A 17361-nucleotide genomic window follows, 5' to 3' on the forward strand; every position below is an offset into this window, starting at 1 on the left:
AATGACCTGTAGTTATCTCCCTTGAAGCTATTTTTAAAATGATCGTATTATTTCTAGTACGGTATATCATTACCGTGAGTGCCATTGTCTATTTCACTGTCTCCTAAATCTTGTCGGTAGATACTCGTTCTGGAAGTATTTTGTTTCTCTGATGTGATAATTGAAGTCCTTCAACTGTTTCATAATATTATAAGTGAAATGAATACCCTCATTATTATATAAGTATTGATATTATTGTATGCCACTGTTTGTGAGTGAACGCTCGGACTCTGAAATTGTTATTGATATATATACGTGCTCGTCAACGTTCTATTGTAGACTTTATCTCCCCTTGTTTTTCTTGTTCCTCTATTTATAATTCACATTTGTGCAGATGTGTACAAAAACTATGTTTACAAATATGTACAAAGTCTATATCTAGTGACTAAAAAAAAAACAAGTCTACAATACGCTGCGTAGGTATTTATTATATGAATGATATTGCTATCTATATGAAGCTACCGATGTATACAGTATAACGTATATTCTAACTATTATACATAAACATATACCTACTTATAGATTGTTGTAGGTCTGATTGTATAACATTATAACATTATATTGAAAGGAATAAAATGAGACATTAACTCGTGGTGTTTCTTACATTTATACCTTTATAGAATTTATAGAATTTCTTCTGTAAAATTTTAACTTTGTAATTACTATGCGCCCACCCTAAAGAAACAGTCAACCATATCCTCTTTAAATAACCCTTCCTAATCCACTATAGGAAGACGCTACTACCACTGCAGCCCAACATAGCCAACACTCTCTGTGGCAGTGCTGAACAACTGAAGAGAACAGCGCACAATTTTTCCGTGGCACAGTCTGCAAAAGAGCTTACAGCTCAGCTGCAAAAGGCTGGATAGAAAAAGAAGTTTGTAGTAATAGATTACACAATTTTAAGGGGGGGGGGGAATAGTTAATTTAATTATCAAGGGTGTACGGTTAATTGTGGTATTCTGTAGTGCTTATATTATACTCTTGGTTTCTTATTAAATCTCTTAGCTAAGGAAAGTAAGGGAAGTGAAGTATAGGCAACTGATGTAATCTGTTTCAAGGGCCGAAAGTTTACGAGGGTGTCATGTGGCCAGCACACCTCCTTATACTTTTCCCAACTAATGTCAGGTACTCATTAGAGTTGCCTGGACGTCCTAAAGGTCCCAATATTCTAAATCTCAGCCTTCATTGAGATTCGAACCCGAGAACCTCTTTTCGGAAGCCAAGCGCTTTACCACTCGGCCATCTATGCCCTCAATAATGAAATAAAAATATTTTCTTCTGAACATTTCCTTTTACATTCCATTGTTCGGTGAGAGAATGATAATTAACACATATATATTACATATCTTTACTATCTATACTATCTATATTATAAAGTAGAATGTGAGGTGTATGTATGTATGTATGTATGTATGTATGTATGTATGTATGTATGTATGGATGTATGTATGTATGTATGTTACTTATAGACATCAAAACCGCTTGACCAATCTTGATAAAACTAGGCAGGAATGTTCCTTGGGTACTAACTTAGACCGTAGTGTATGTATTGTAGCCCTAAAACAAACTTAAGACCCTAAAAAAAAATAAAGTTGTCCGACTCTATTACAGCTATAGTATTTTATGGATCTAGGCCATGGTTAACAATGTTGACATGAGAAAAGATCGAAAGGATTTAGACCTAGATCTAATTTTAAGAAATACACTTTGCGCACATAGTTTTTTACTTTGACACATGAAAATACAAAAGAAGATCCATTGATTTCATTATGTAATAAAATTAACCTTCAATTTTGTGTTTCAAAAGCATTTTTTACATAAATTAGTCCCTGATATCTGTGACTACAGATTTCCTGGAGAAAATTCTTTCATTTGACATTACCAATTGGTTACACATTAACACATCTCTCTTCTGAGTCTATTCCTAGGTCTAGGTCTAAAACTCTTATGGAACTCTAAGATGATAAAACTTCTTTTCGAAAAGATAGTTTTGTGCCTTAACACATAAACATACTAATTATTGTCCATTCATTTGATATTTTAATCAATTTAACATTCAAATTTGTTTTTCTAAAGCATTTTTAATACATTCGTTCGCTGTTCGCTAAAGTTGCGTAGCCGTGTTGAGATAGGCCTATATTCATTTATGAAAAAAAGGTCACGCATGCGCAACACAGAATGAACTCTATAAAAGCCAATTTTTTAACTCTAGATCAGTGTAGATTTAGATCTATGTCTACCTCAAGATCTACTTTATACTTTAACACATGAACAAATAAAATTAAGTCTATTCATCTCAAATTTTAATTAAGTCTATTCATCTCAAATTTTAATCAAATATATGTAGGCCTACAAGCAAATGTTTTAATTTGAAAAAAAGGATTTAAGCCTATTAGCTATTTTGATTTGATAGCTTCATTCACACTATTCTTACAATGACATATTCACTTTACTTATTACATTATTATTTCGTTTAAATGTGACTATATCGACAGTAATGCGCAAATAAAGACCCGCGGGTCGCGGGTAACATATGTCTAGTAAAGTATTAAGTAAGGCGTATGTATGTATGTATGTATGTATGTATGTATGTATGTATGTATGTGACTTATAGACATCAAAACCGCTTGACCAATCTTAATAAAACTTGATAGGAATGTTCCTTGGGTACCAACTTAGACCGTAGTGTATGTATTGTAGCCCTAAAACAAACTTAAGACCCTAAAAAAAAATAAAGTTGTCCGACTCTACAGATATAGTATTTTATGGATCTAGGCCATGGTTAACAATGTTGACATGAGAAAAGATCGAAAGGATTTAGACCTAGATCTAATTTTAAGAAATACATTTTGCGCACATAGTTTTTTACTTTGACACATGAAAATACAAAAGAAGATCCATTGATTTCATTATGTAATAAAATTAACCTTCAATTTTGTGTTTCAAAAGCATTTTTTACATAAATTAGTTCCTGATATCTGTGACTACAGATTTCCTGGCGAACATTCTTTCATTAGACATTATCAAATGGTTACACAATAACACATCTCTCTACTGAGTCTATTCCTAGGCCTAGGTCTAAAACTCTTATGGAACTCTAAGATGATAAAACTTCTTTTCGCAAAGATAGTTTTATGCTTTAACACATAAACATACTAATTATTGTCCATTCATTTCATATTTTAATCAAATTAACATTCAAATTTGTTTTTCTAAAGCATTTTTAATACATTCGTTCGCTGTTTGCTAAAGCTGAGTAGCCGTGTTGAGATAGGCCTATATTCATTCATGAAAAAAGGTCACGCATGCGCAACACAGAATGAACTCTATAAAAGCCAATTTTGAACTCTAGATTAGTGTAGATTTAGATCTATGTCTACCTCAAGATCTACTCTATACTTTAACACATGAACATACAAAAATAAGTCTATTCATCTCAATTTTTTATCAAATATATGTAGGCCTACAAGCAAATGTTTTAATTTGAAAAAATGGATTTAAGCCTATTAGCTATTTTGATTTGATAGCTTCACTCACACTATTTTTACATTGACACATTCGCTTTACTTATTATATTATTATTTCGTTTAATTGTTTACAAAACACTCTCAGTGACTATATCGACTGTAATGCGCAAATAAAGACCCGCGGGTCGCGAGTAACATAAGTCTAGTATATATATATAAATCAGATATTGAGATATAGTTCAACATATCAACACAATGTTTGCATTTGAGGAGGTTGTTTTTTTTATGCTTGTTTTTATCAAGCTTGTATCATCTACTCTGTTTGACTGTTACACATTGTGTACACGGTTATTTCTCTCACTGGCCGTTATCCACTAAAGCTGAAACTTTGCACAATCTTACGTTTCCTTAACAACACAAAAATTAAGTTTAATAAATTGCCAATTATTTTATCAATGAGTCTTAATTAATTAATTTTGTCTTATATTAAGATAGTACTAACGAATGGGAGAGAATTAGCTAATCGCAAAAAAAAATTTGAAAGTAACAGTTGTTAACTATAAAACCTATTTTCATAAGCACTTGTCTAGCTCCGTGGCTAGGGTGTCGGCCGTCTATTAAGTTGAGCAACTTTTTTTTAATTACTTTTGAAAATCCAGCATGGAAACCAACTCTAAGGTATCCCCTCCCCCCACCCCCTCAGTAGGTCCACACATAGCAATTTGAGCATGTTAGAAGTATGAAATGGACCTAAACAAGAACCAATGTTGAATATAATTATAATTGCACACATTTAGTATTGTTATTCTAGATCTATTACCAATATAGTAGACTACTGGACCAATATAATTGATACAATAACACTCAATATAAAAAAAAATTTTTAATACTTTATTTAGCTGTGCACATAGACATAAATGTTTGCAAAAGTATTTTCAATTTTGTGCACTGTTTACTCCAAAGCCTGGTGTTGGCCATCAAAATGAAACCGAAGGAGAAACTACATGAAATAATGTTCGAGAAATCAATCAGAACCACAAAACTGTATTGCACTCAATCTGGCCTGGTGTATTTCAAGTCTTTTGTTCACATTCTCAGTACAGACGACCAAACAGGGGGAGGGGAGGTCACCGAGATATTTGAAGGTTTAAAGAATTGTGGGCAAGAAGGAAGCCATTTTCTTTCTTTCCAAATGTTGAGAAGTCATCTGTTTGCTGAGAGATTGTCTACCCTTTGTCTGAGTGATCTTCAGCACTACATTCACTGAGATATTCCAACGAGTCTCTGTGTGGTAGCGAGGAACGTTCTTTCAGTTCTGGAGAACAATCTGAGGCTTATTGTTCAAGTCTATCCCAACTCTTTTTTTTCTTTTAGAAGCGACATTTGAGAACAAGCTAAACGGATCTGTAGACAGGTAGATTGAAATCTTTGGTCCACTGATCAAACAGTCTCTCCTGATAGCGTTCAATGTAAACCTATTTGTTCTGTACTGTCTATTCTGTCTGTACTGTCTATTCTGTCTGTACTATTTTAAACGTTCTCTTACTACTATATCACCTTCTTTTTTTAAATAACGTCTGTATTATATAAGATAAGATATATATAAAGAAACTATCTTCACATTTCGTTTAACCCCTAAAACGTGTGTAGTAGTTTAGCCTCTAAACATCAGAATTTTAATTCCATTTTGTATGTACTCATTGTCATTGTAAAACAGCTCAGCACTTAAAGGGTTAATGAGCAATAGTTTCTTCACATACTGATACTTTTGCAATAACCCAATAAAATTTATTTCTTTACAAATGAGACAAATAAATCAAACAATCCTAATAGAAAGTTTAAAATGTAATTGTTTACAAATGTAAGTATTATGAAAAGCACATTAAATATCGGGTATTATTTGCATCATGGGCGTAGCCATGATTTTTTTTCGGGGGGGGGGTCTCCCCCCTCCCCCCCCCCCTCCGGGGAAATTTTTTTAAATATTTATGTATGTGTGTGTGTGTACATAATCTTTATTACATTCTGACCTTTCATTCTTTCGGAAGACGTTTATTGTGCCCTAGAATAGGTTCTTCCTGTAGTTAGTGGGCAAATTTGTGACTCTCCGCCATTGCTAGCAAGGGGGTCTGGGGGGAGCGTTAGGAGCTCCCCGCGCTGGCTTCGCCGCCAAACACTATTTCTAGTATTAAAAGCCAACAAAATGCAATTAATGTGCTATTCTTACTGACTTAGACCCTCTCGCGCCATTCGGCGCATATGCCGTCAAGCTTTCTCCACAAAAATCTGTCACTGGTAATGTCTGAAGCCTCTTCCCACCTGCTTTTAGAACCTCCATGAATGTGTGGAGCCAAGTTGTACTAGGATGTCATCGCAACTCTTCTTATGCGTAATTTATGTGTCGGAGAACATGTCCTGCAAAACTCATGCGACGCTCTGTGACAATCTTACCAAGGGGTCCACTCCCAGTTCTTCATAGGATGTCCTTGATTTAGACCCGATCTCTATAACTGACTCCTAAAATCTGTCTTAGCCATCTTTGTTGAGCCACATTTAGTGTTTTTCAATTTCGACAGATGACTATTCACTGCAGTTTATTAATGGAGCCCCGCCACTAGTAGAAATGTCTAACCTCTCTTGAATACGCTCTTGGAATTAGGTGACTGTTGTTTGTTTTAGATTTTATATCGAAAAGAGATGTTTTATCGTCAAAATCATCTGTTGGGGGTTTTAAACTAAAAATCTTCCTGAACTGTGCTCTTGGAATTTGGACATTGTCGTTTGCGTTTTTTTTTGTTTTGTTTTATAGAAGAGGGGGATTTAACTGCAAAATCCCTAGTAGGAGGTTTTAAACTCAAAACCTCCTGGTAGGGGGTTGAAACTCAAAAACCCCTGTTAGGGGGTTTTAAACTCAAAACCCCCTGGTAGGGGGTTTTAAACTCAAAAACCATTGGCTGTGCTGGGGCAAGTGATGGTTTAGTATTAAAATCTCACCTAAAATAAACAAAATCAAAGGAAAAAATCAGGCACTTAATTCCGATTCCCCCCCACCCTCGCAGGGGGGGGGGATTTCATTTCGGGGGGAGGGGGTTTGAACCCCAACCCCCCTCTCGGCTACTCCCATGATTTGCATAGCTAAAACAAAGATATGCAGCTAAACCCGAGATACTGATTATATATCTAGAGACTTGTAAAGTAATCAGAAAGGATTCTTATTTTAGTTACTTTGAGTACTTAGATCTAATTATTGTCTAGTTGTTTAGAAATAAAACTATTTTTTGCAGTTGTTTTTCCTCACAAACTTCTGAAAGATAAGATCAATGAATTGTATAGATGTAATATCTAATTAAAGCTTTGTTTTCAAATCAAAACCAAAAAAAAATACACCACGAACAACTGATTTTCGGGATGTCAAAAATTATTAACTTGATAAATATTTGATCTAAAGAAAAAACAAAGAGTGGGACCATTATAAATTTGCTATTTGACAAGGGGGGCATTATAAATTGCTATTTGGCAAGGGGGGGGGGCATTATAAATTGCTATTTGGGGAACATGAATTGTTTTTTGGCAAGGGAAACATTATAAATTGCTATTTGGGGAACATGAATTGTTTTTTGGCAAGGGAAACATTATAAATTGCTATTTGGGGAACATGAATTGTTTTTTGGCAAGGGAAACATTATAAATTGCTATTTGGAAAAAGGAACATTATAAATTGATATGTGGCAATGAAGTAACATTATTAATAGCTATTTACCAAGGTGGGGGATATTATAAATTGCTATTTGGAAAGGGGAACATTATAAATTGCTATTTGGAAAGGGGAACATTATAAATTGCTATTTGGAAAGGGGAATATTATAAATTGCTATTTGGAAAAGGTAACATTATAAATTGCTATGTGGCAATGAGTGACATTATAAATTGATGTGTGGCAATGAGTGACATTATAAATTGCTATGTGGCAATGAGTGACATTATAAATTGCTATGTGGCAATGAGTGACATTATAAATTGCTATGTGGCAATGAGTGACATTATAAATTGATGTGTGGCAATGAGTGACATTATAAATTGCTACGTGGCAATGAGTGACATTATAAATTGATGTGTGGCAATGAGTGACATTATAAATTGCTATGTGGCAATGAGTGACATTATAAATTGATGTGTGGCAATGAGTGACATTATAAATTGCTATGTGGCAATGAGTGACATTATAAATTGCTATGTGGCAATGAGTGACATTATAAATTGATGTGTGGCAATGAGTGACATTATAAATTGCTATGTGGCAATGAGTGACATTATAAATTGATATGTGGCAATGAGTGACATTATAAATTGCTATGTGGCAATGAGTGACATTATAAATTGCTATGTGGCAATGAGTGACATTATAAATTGATATTTGGCAATGAGTGACATTATAAATTGCTATGTGGCAATGAGTGACATTATAAATTGCTATGTGGCAACGAGTGACATTATAAATTGATGTGTGGCAATGAGTGACATTATAAATTGATATGTGGCAATGAGTGACATTATAAATTGATATTTGGCAATGAGTGACATTATAAATTGATATGTGGCAATGAGTGACATTATAAATTGATATTTGGCTGCCGGCTGTCGTAGATGTTTCCTCTCATCTGTCCCGGAAGTAGATCGAAGCCAAATGCCAGAGAGATCGATAATTATACTGTCCTGGATTCAGCGATCTCCGACTTGTTAATGAATCACTTTAGCCTGGATTCCAATCTGTTTAATTATGTATCAGAAGATCGCATTGAACGCCGCCCGAGCTTAGTCGAGCGCGAGGAGCCTTTAGTTGTATTGGTGAGATCAAATGGCGCCTTTCAAGCGCCACTGCCTCCAAGAAAAGGGAAAGAAAAGCTTTTCAAATTTTGTGATAATTACCTTTTTCTTTCAAACCCGTCAATTGTTATTTTAAATAGAAACGTTACGCACAGCCTCTGGTGTAAGAAGTTCAGCCATTTTATTAAATATCAGTAATGACATTGAGTATACAATCTGGTCTCAGTAATGACATTGAGTATACAATCTGGTCTCAGTAATGACATTGAGTATACAATCTGGTCTCAGTAATGACATTGAGTATACAATCTGGTCTCAGTAATGACATTGAGTATACAATCTGGTCTCAGTAATGACATTGAGTATACAATCTGGTCTCAGTAATGACATTGAGTATACAATCTGGTCTCAGTAATGACATTGAGTATACAATCTGGTCTCAGTAATGACATTGAGTATACAATCTGGTCTCAGTAATGACATTGAGTATACAATCTGGTCTCAGTAATGACATTGAGTATACAATCTGGTCTCAGTAATGACATTGAGTATACAATCTGGTCTCAGTAATGACATTGAGTATACAATCTGGTCTCAGTGTTAAAGAATTTATACGTGTGTTTCATTTGTGTTTTTTTTTTGTTCTTCCCAAAAGACATCCTTGTTATAAAGTTTTTATTAACTTACTCTGTCTGTCTGTCTGTCTGCCTGTCTGTGTGAAATCTTGTACATGTTATTTCTCATTCTCGGATTAAGGTGAAATTATTGATTGCCAATATCGGTATGACATTTAATCAAAAAATTATCCAAATTAATTAATTGCTATTTTCTTGACATAAAAATGTACTTAGGGAAGAGTTAGGCCCATAACTGAGAAATATCAGGTGACCGAGCCTCGCTCGGATGGATTATTCTCTAAGGAAGGATATATACCATAAGTCATTTTGGGAATATTGCTGTAATTACGAAAATGAACGATCGGGTAAAGACTATCAATCCGAAGAGTTGCTTTTTCATTCTGTCAGTTCTCAATGTAATTGTATATGGCGATTAGAATAGAAAATCCCCCCAACAGTAGGCCTATAGAAAACCACAGCTCAGGTCTTAACGTTTTACATTGCTTCTTTCGCGTTAAACTATTGGGCTATTATAGGCTTGGAAGAAAGTCTTTGCAGTGTAACTTCTAAAATGGTTACTTTCTGACATGGTGGGAAGCGTGGTCGAGAGGCCAAGTGCGCTTGAACTTGGCTTGGCTTGGCTACCTAGAAGGGGGCTCGAGGTTCGACTCCCGACTCGGGCAGAGTTGTGTTTACTGAGCGCCCAAAGGCAGCACGGAAAACCAACTCCTAGATACCCCCTCCCCCCAACTGGTCCACAAATGAGATTGGACCAAAAGCGTTCTGAGCATGCTATAAGCATGAAAGTAGCGCTATATAAAAGCTATAATATTTAATATTGCGATTAATATATTCATTATGTCTCTGAGACATGCACACTTTACAGAAAACAACTAAGACTTCTTGAGTGCTTTCACCAAAGATGCTTGCTCCATCATGGACATACGGTGGCAGGATCACACTACAAACAGCGATGTCCTTGCCAACGCCGGTATAGACAGTATAAAGGGACCTCTTATGGTCCGACAGTCACGCTTTGCAGAGACGAACGTATGAGAAGGCAGTCTTTTTTTTTGGTGAGCTAAAAGGTGGTCGACGTAACAGAGGCACCCCACGGAAACGCTTCAAAGACCAGCTTAGGCGTCAACTTTCCTTGGCTGACATAGAAGAGAGCACCTGGTTGTATGCGGCCTCCGAACGAGACAGCTGGAAGTCACTCACGAAGGCCGAGGGATACACATTTGAGACCAAAAGAAAATCTGCTGCCGAGGACAGACGCAGACGGCGAAAAGAAAATCTAAATCGACCACCTGCGGACAATAGTTATGCTTGTCCTGGATGTGGCAAAATATGTAGGTCACAGCTGGGCTTGCGCAACCACGGGAAATACTGCATTCCTCACTAATTTTCGGACTCGAAGACAAGCCTTATTATTATGACTTTAGTAAGAATCATCAAGTGATGCAAAATCTCTACGTTATAGTGTAAAACGTGCACCTAGTAACAAAGTAAAATCGCGCATTTTTTCCTAAGAGACTTAAAAACATCGCGTTAGTATTCTAAAGAAAGCGTTATTGTGAGGCATCTCTGTTACTCCGACAACCTTTCAGCTTACTAAAAAAAAAAAATTGCCAAACATATGTTCGTCCCATATACGGAATAAGTGCCCTGCAAAGCGTGGCTGTCTTATTATAAAAAGTTTATAACATTTTGCAAGAATATCGCTGTTTGTATTGCGGTCTTTGGTGAAGTCGTTCAAGAAGTCTTAGTTGCTTTCTAAAAAGTACTCATATCTCAGAGCCACATAGTGGGTTGAGAGAATCGGTGGTTGACAATGATTTTTTTAGACAGGCGGAGCGATTTATTTCGCCACACTCTCGCTTGGAGGCGTCCAAAAGCACGACTATCCCTGATCACATATTAACCTCTCTTTAAAGCAATGCGTCATTTGATACTATGCTTCCCAGATAATGTGAAGTTATCTACCACTTTAAGGGAAGTCTATGTGCGGTGATCTTTGGGCTGAGTAGGTTTTAATGAGTGACTTCTGGAACATGACTTCTTTTTTACCGAGGCTTATAGGTTAACCAAAAAAAAGCAGCAGCGTGATGAAAATTCGTTGATTGCGAGCTGGATATCATCAGGGCCAGCCTTAGGCGTATGCTGCCGCAGTGGACTCCACGCTGATTCTATGTGTAAATTATTAAATTAAACCATTATATTATTAAATTAAACCTTTATAATAGGGTTCCCGTGGTCTCCTTGTTTTGAAATCTCCTGAAACTCATAAAAATGTCCTTAAAAAGACAAAATTGTCATTTTGGGATGTCAATCAATATGGTAAATGCCAGGCAGTCCTACGCATCTTATAAAAAAACGGCATCGTCAGCTTTCATTTAATAAAAATGTAATGCAAATACGAATTTATTTTCTAATAAAAAATCTTTATTTTCACTTATTATCCTTTTCCCTACCCTTTCTGGTCCGCGCGCAATCCATTTCACATAGGGCACCGAAAATGTTAGGGCCGGCCCTGGTTGTGCAAGTAAGGCATAGATAATGGAACAGTCAGTAGACTTCGAAGCTTAAACACATTGCAATAATTCACCAGCAAAATAATAACAAAGTAAAAGCTACCTACAGGTGTAAGCAATTAAAGTATAAACAATTTATAAAGCCTTTAAAACACAATAACTAATCATACATAAAGATATTTAATTTCATTATTTTTCTTTCATAGTTTCATAATGGATCAATCTACAAGAAGATTGTGCGCAAATGTTTAATTACGCCAAATGAATCATTAAAACTTTTTCTTGTTTGCGAAGAAAAGTCTAAGTGTACTGCTGTGAGCCTAGTGACGTAAGCGGTGTCAAGTTTTTTTTCCCATTGACGTCATATAGAAAATTTCATTCATAAAACATTCTAGCCAAAATTAATTTTTCGATAATGAGCCATTTTCAAACCGATATAACGGTCGAACTCGAATTTTCCCGATGTGGCCAATGACTTGAGAATTTTTTTCTCACTATTATGCACATACCGTGAACTTTCAAAGAAAATCGTTAGAGCCGTTTTCGAAATAAAATTTATAAATATATATACATACATACATACATACATACAAGAATTGCTCGCTTAAGAGTATAGAATAGTGTAGAGAATTAGTTCGTTCGCTAAAAGTGTACAAGCTAACACTAGACTATTAAACCTTGTATTGTTAAACAGGGCCGACCTTAGGCCACTGCAACCCATGCGGCCGCAATGGGCCCCGCACTTTCATAGGTCTCGCGCTAAATCTAGGTGTAAATTATTAAATTTAATCCTGATTTTCCAGCGCCTCTCGGAAATCTCCTGAAATTGCAAATTTACGAAAATTTCATGAAAATATCCTGATATCATTAAAAACTCTAAAAAATCTCCTAAAAAATTGTCAAAATTTTGATTTTGGGGCGCCAATCGTACGCGTGTTAAAAAATAACGTCATTGTCAGCTTTCATTTAATGAAAATTTATTTCAAAGACGAATGTTTTTTTCTCATACAAAATCTTAATTTTGACATTATGCTTATATCTACCCAGACAAGGCCCCGCGCAATCCGTTTCGCATAGGGCCCGCAATTGTTAGGGCCGGCCTTGTTGTCATACTTACTTGAATTGTTCAGTTTCCATCATGGAAGCTACTCTTCGTATTCAAGCTCGAGCGACTTTCGTGTTTCTTTTTAAGGCAGCAAGGAAACCTTCCCCTCCCCAAACTGGTCCACAAAAGTGATGGGACCATAGCGCACTTAGTTTTCTATAAGCATGAGATCTGCGCCAAAACAAAAACAATCCTTTTTTTTTCAAATCGAACTCATTTATAATTGCCATGTCTTGATATATTACAAAATTAAGTACATAATGGATTCTCAATAATTGATTCAATATAAGCTTTGTTTATATTCCATATATTTTACTTCTTTGTGTGCTTTGCGAACTATGAGACCTAGTTTCAACAAATTGAAATTAATTAATCCATTAATTATTTGTATACTTTGAAAAATTATAAAAGTCAAAATAGAATTTTCTAGTTTTGACCAACAAGCTAGTAATTGTTTTTTCCCAATAATATACATCAACTATAAAATTTATAGGAAATACCTCATAGTGATTTGTGATAGCTGTGTCCATCCTAGTTCCACCCACCTAGGTTCCTGCATGAAGTTCTGACTTGAATTATTGTAAAAACAAAACATAATAGTAAGCCAGTGTTTCTCATACTTTTGAAAAAAAGAATAATAAACATAACATTTTACAATAATTCTTAAATACCATTCTGAAGTTTATACTAGTAAAATAAACATAAACTTAACTGTTGAAGTTAATAGGACGATGTAGTTAGAAAGCATAGATTATTTTTGTGAAAGTGAAATATATAAAACATAATTGAGCTTATTAAACTCCGAATTAAAAATTTTTTAACATCAACTGGAAAGATAGACTAAAAAGGTTAGAACATGGTTTGGTTAGAATGAATCACTGAAATAAAATGCTAACTGGATAAAAATAGATAGATAAAATCTTGTAAGTGGTAACTGGCTAGACAAACTTCAAACTATGTAAATCTAATGACTTCAAAAAAAAAAAAAAAGCATCTGCAACTTTTTCTGTGTTGATCCTCGAAGTCACATGACAGCTAATTGTGTACACTGGGAACACATTACGAATTGATGGCCTGCACACTGTTCGCTGTTCGTTTACTTCATCCAAGTAAAATCGTAATCTTCTGTCTGGCGTTGGACACTCGATTCCGACATGACGGAACATTGGCGAAGTTGCAATGTCAAAATGTCTGTGAGAAGAGTGGGAGGGGGGTGAGGAGTAAAGGATGGCCTAGGGGGGGCCTGGTGTGGAACTGGTGTGGACGGAGAGTGGACATGGTGTGGACTTGTTGTGTAAAAGTGGTATGAATATGATGTGGACATGATATGCACGAATTGTAAACCAGTTGTAGATGGTGAGGGGAGACGATGTGGACATGGTGTGGACGAGGTGTGCATGTCGAGTGGACATGGTGTGGACGAGGTGTGGATGTCGAGCGGACATGGTGTGGACGAGGTGTGGATGTCGAGCGGACATGGTGTGGACGAGGTGTGGATGTCGAGCGGACATGGTGTGGACGAGGTGTTCATGTCAAGTGGACATGGTGTGGACGAGGTGTGGATGTCAAGTGGACATGGTGTGGATGTCGAGTGGACATGGTGTGGACCAGGTGTGGATGTCGAGTGGACATGGTGTGGACCAGGTGTGGATGTCGAGTGGACATGGTGTGGATGTTAAGTGGACATGGTGTGATGTCAAGAGGACATGGTGTGGATGTCGAGTGGACATGGTGTTGAAGAGGTGTGAATGTCAAGTGGACATGGTGTGGATGTCGAGTGGACATGGAGTGGACGAGGTGTGGATGTCAAATGGACATGGTGTGGACGCGGTGTGGATGTCAAATGGACATGGTGTGGACGAGGTGTGGATTTCAAGTGGACATGGTGTGGATGTCGAGTGGACATGGTGTGGACGAGGTGTGGATGTCGAGTGGACATGATGTGGAAGAGGTGTGGATGTCAAGTGGACATGGTGTGGATGTCGAGTGGACATGGCGTGGATAAGGTGTGGATGTCAAGTGGACATGGTGTGGATGTCGAGTGGACATGGTGTGGACGAGGTGTGGATGTCAAGTGGACATGGTGTGGACGAGGTGTGGATGTCGAGTGAACATGGTGTGGACGAGGTGTGAATGTCAAGTGGACATGGTGTGGACGAGGTGTGGATGTCAAGTGGACATGATGTGGACGAGGTGTGGATGTCAAGTGGACATGGTGTGGTTGTCAAGTGGACATGGTGTGGATGTCGAGTTGACATGGTGTGGACGAGGTGTGGATGTCAAGTGGACATGGTGTGGATGTCGAGTGGACATGGTGTGGATGTCGAGTGGACATGGTGTGGACGAGGTGTGGATGTCGAGTAAACATGGAGTGGACGAGGTGTGGATGTCAAGTGGACATGGTGTGGACGAGGTGTGGATGTCGAGTGTACATGGTGTGGACGAGGTGTGGATGTCAAGTGGACATGGTGTGGACGAGGTGTGGATGTCAAGTGGACATGGTATGGATGTCGAGTGGACATGGTGTGGACGAGGTGTGGATGTCGAGTGGACATGGTGTGGACGAGGTGTGGATGTCGAGTGGACATGGTGTGGATGTCGAGTGGAAATGGTGTGGTTGAGGTGTGGATGTCAAGTGGACATGGTGTGGATGTCGAGTGGACATGGTGTGGACGAGGTGTGGATGTCAAGTGGACATGGTGTGGATGTCGAGTGGACATGGTGTGGACGAGTTGTGGATGTCAAGTGGACATAGTGTGGATGTCGTGTGGACATGGTGTAAACGTGGTGTAGAGATGCTGTGGGCCATTTGTGAACGAGGTGTGGATATGGTGTGGACACGATATGGACAAGATGTGGATGGTGAGTGGACATGATGTGGACAAGTTGTGGATGAGGTGTGGGCGTTGAGTGGTTATGGTTTGGAAGTGTTGCGGAGATGATGTAGACGAGTTGTGAATGAGGTATGGATGGTGAATGGGCATGATGTGGACATGAAGTGGACGCAGTGTGGACATCATGCGGACGAGTTGTGGATGGTGAGTTGACAAAATGTGGATATGGTATTGGTGTGCTGTGGACGGCGAGTCAAGTGAACATGATGTGGACATGATGGTGTGGTCAATGTGTGGACGTGGTCTGGACGTAGCGTGGACGGCGAGTTGATATGGTGTGGACGTAGTGTGAAAGTAGTATGACTAGACGTGGACTAGATGTGGCTATGGTATGGGGTGGTGTGGACGGCGATTCAATAGGTCATGGTGTTTCATGGTGTGGACATGATATTGACGTGGATTTGACTGCGAGTGAACAGAATGGACGGTGTGTGAATGAAGTGTGGACTGTCTAAGGTCACATTCATTCTCTGACTTATTTCACGTTTGTCTCATGTTTGAACTTACGCCAGGTCACCCAGTCAGTGAAAGATTCAGGAGCGATCCAGTTGAAAGCGCAAAATGATCTGCTAATTTTGGCATCATTAAGAAGAAGAAGTGTAGAGGCACTCGAACCAATGATTCTCATAGGAAAACTGAGTCATGGCTTCACTCTTTTGTTAATATTTATTTCCAAAGTATGTTTACGGTAACAGCCAAAATGTATCATGATTTGTACAAATCTTATATCAACTCACTCTGTCTGTCTGGTGGTACACATTATTTCTCCCACCCCTTCTCGGATCAAGTTGAAACTTCACACAATTATTCATTGACATAGACAAGACATGAATCAAAAAAAACAACAACAGATTAGACAATTAATTACTGGTTATACATTATTTTGTTTAATAGCAACAAGGGAAACTAATACTTCAGTATTGAAAAGATATGGCTAAATTTGTTGGGTTTTGTCCCCTTAAATAATCGTTAACGCAATTTCCCCCTTACGCATTCTCCAATCAAGTTGATACGTTAAACAATTATTTATTGTACCTAACAAAACATGAACTAATAAACAAAAATATTAAATAGTCAATTAATTATTGGTAATTAATTATATTGTTTGATATCGAATAATGGAAATAGCTTGTACATTATTGGTAGATATAGTTTTAAATAAGTTTATTTTTTTTAAAAAAGGGATTTTTTATATTTTGCTTTTTAACTGGTAGAATTACTTCTTATAATCACTCTCTATTTCAGCAAGTATACAGTGAAAATAGATTTCTATTTTGATTCAAACAATTTTAAAAGTAAAATTATGTTTAATAACAGAGAAAAAAAAAGAGAGAGAGAGAGAGAGTGAAAGAGAGAGAGAGAAAGAGAGAGAGACTCTAGACTTAACAACTAATTAAAAATCAAATACACTCAATTAGTAAACATTAATATCGTTTGATGTTTCTGAAATACAGAATACCAGGCGCGAGCCAGAGTGGAGCACCAGCGATATGAACAGGGCAGCTGATCGGCCACTGGACTCGTCCAGCCACTTGACTCGTCCAGCCACTACTTTGTGTGTAAGGAGCTTGACATTATGACGCCTGTACATGACGTATCTTCCCCTTCTTGACGTTTCTACACCACGATCCGCTCCTCACCCCTTTCTCTATCGTTCGATCATAGATGATGTCTAAGACGATACCAGTTTCTTGACGATCTTATATTGAATAAAACTTGATCTAATTTACAGTTTTAAAAAAGAAATGGAGCCGGGGCTATTAGTTGTACTCTGACAGTTTGACAAAGAGATCAACACTCCGCTAGACGGAGCCCATCATTGACTCCAGGCTGAGCAGCCTCTCGAGCGTCAATCAGGGAGGCTGTGTTGAGTGGAGA

The sequence above is a fragment of the Biomphalaria glabrata genome, chromosome 1 (genome assembly GCF_947242115.1).
Source record: "Biomphalaria glabrata chromosome 1, xgBioGlab47.1, whole genome shotgun sequence".
In the NCBI taxonomy this organism is placed as follows: domain Eukaryota; kingdom Metazoa; phylum Mollusca; class Gastropoda; family Planorbidae; genus Biomphalaria; species Biomphalaria glabrata.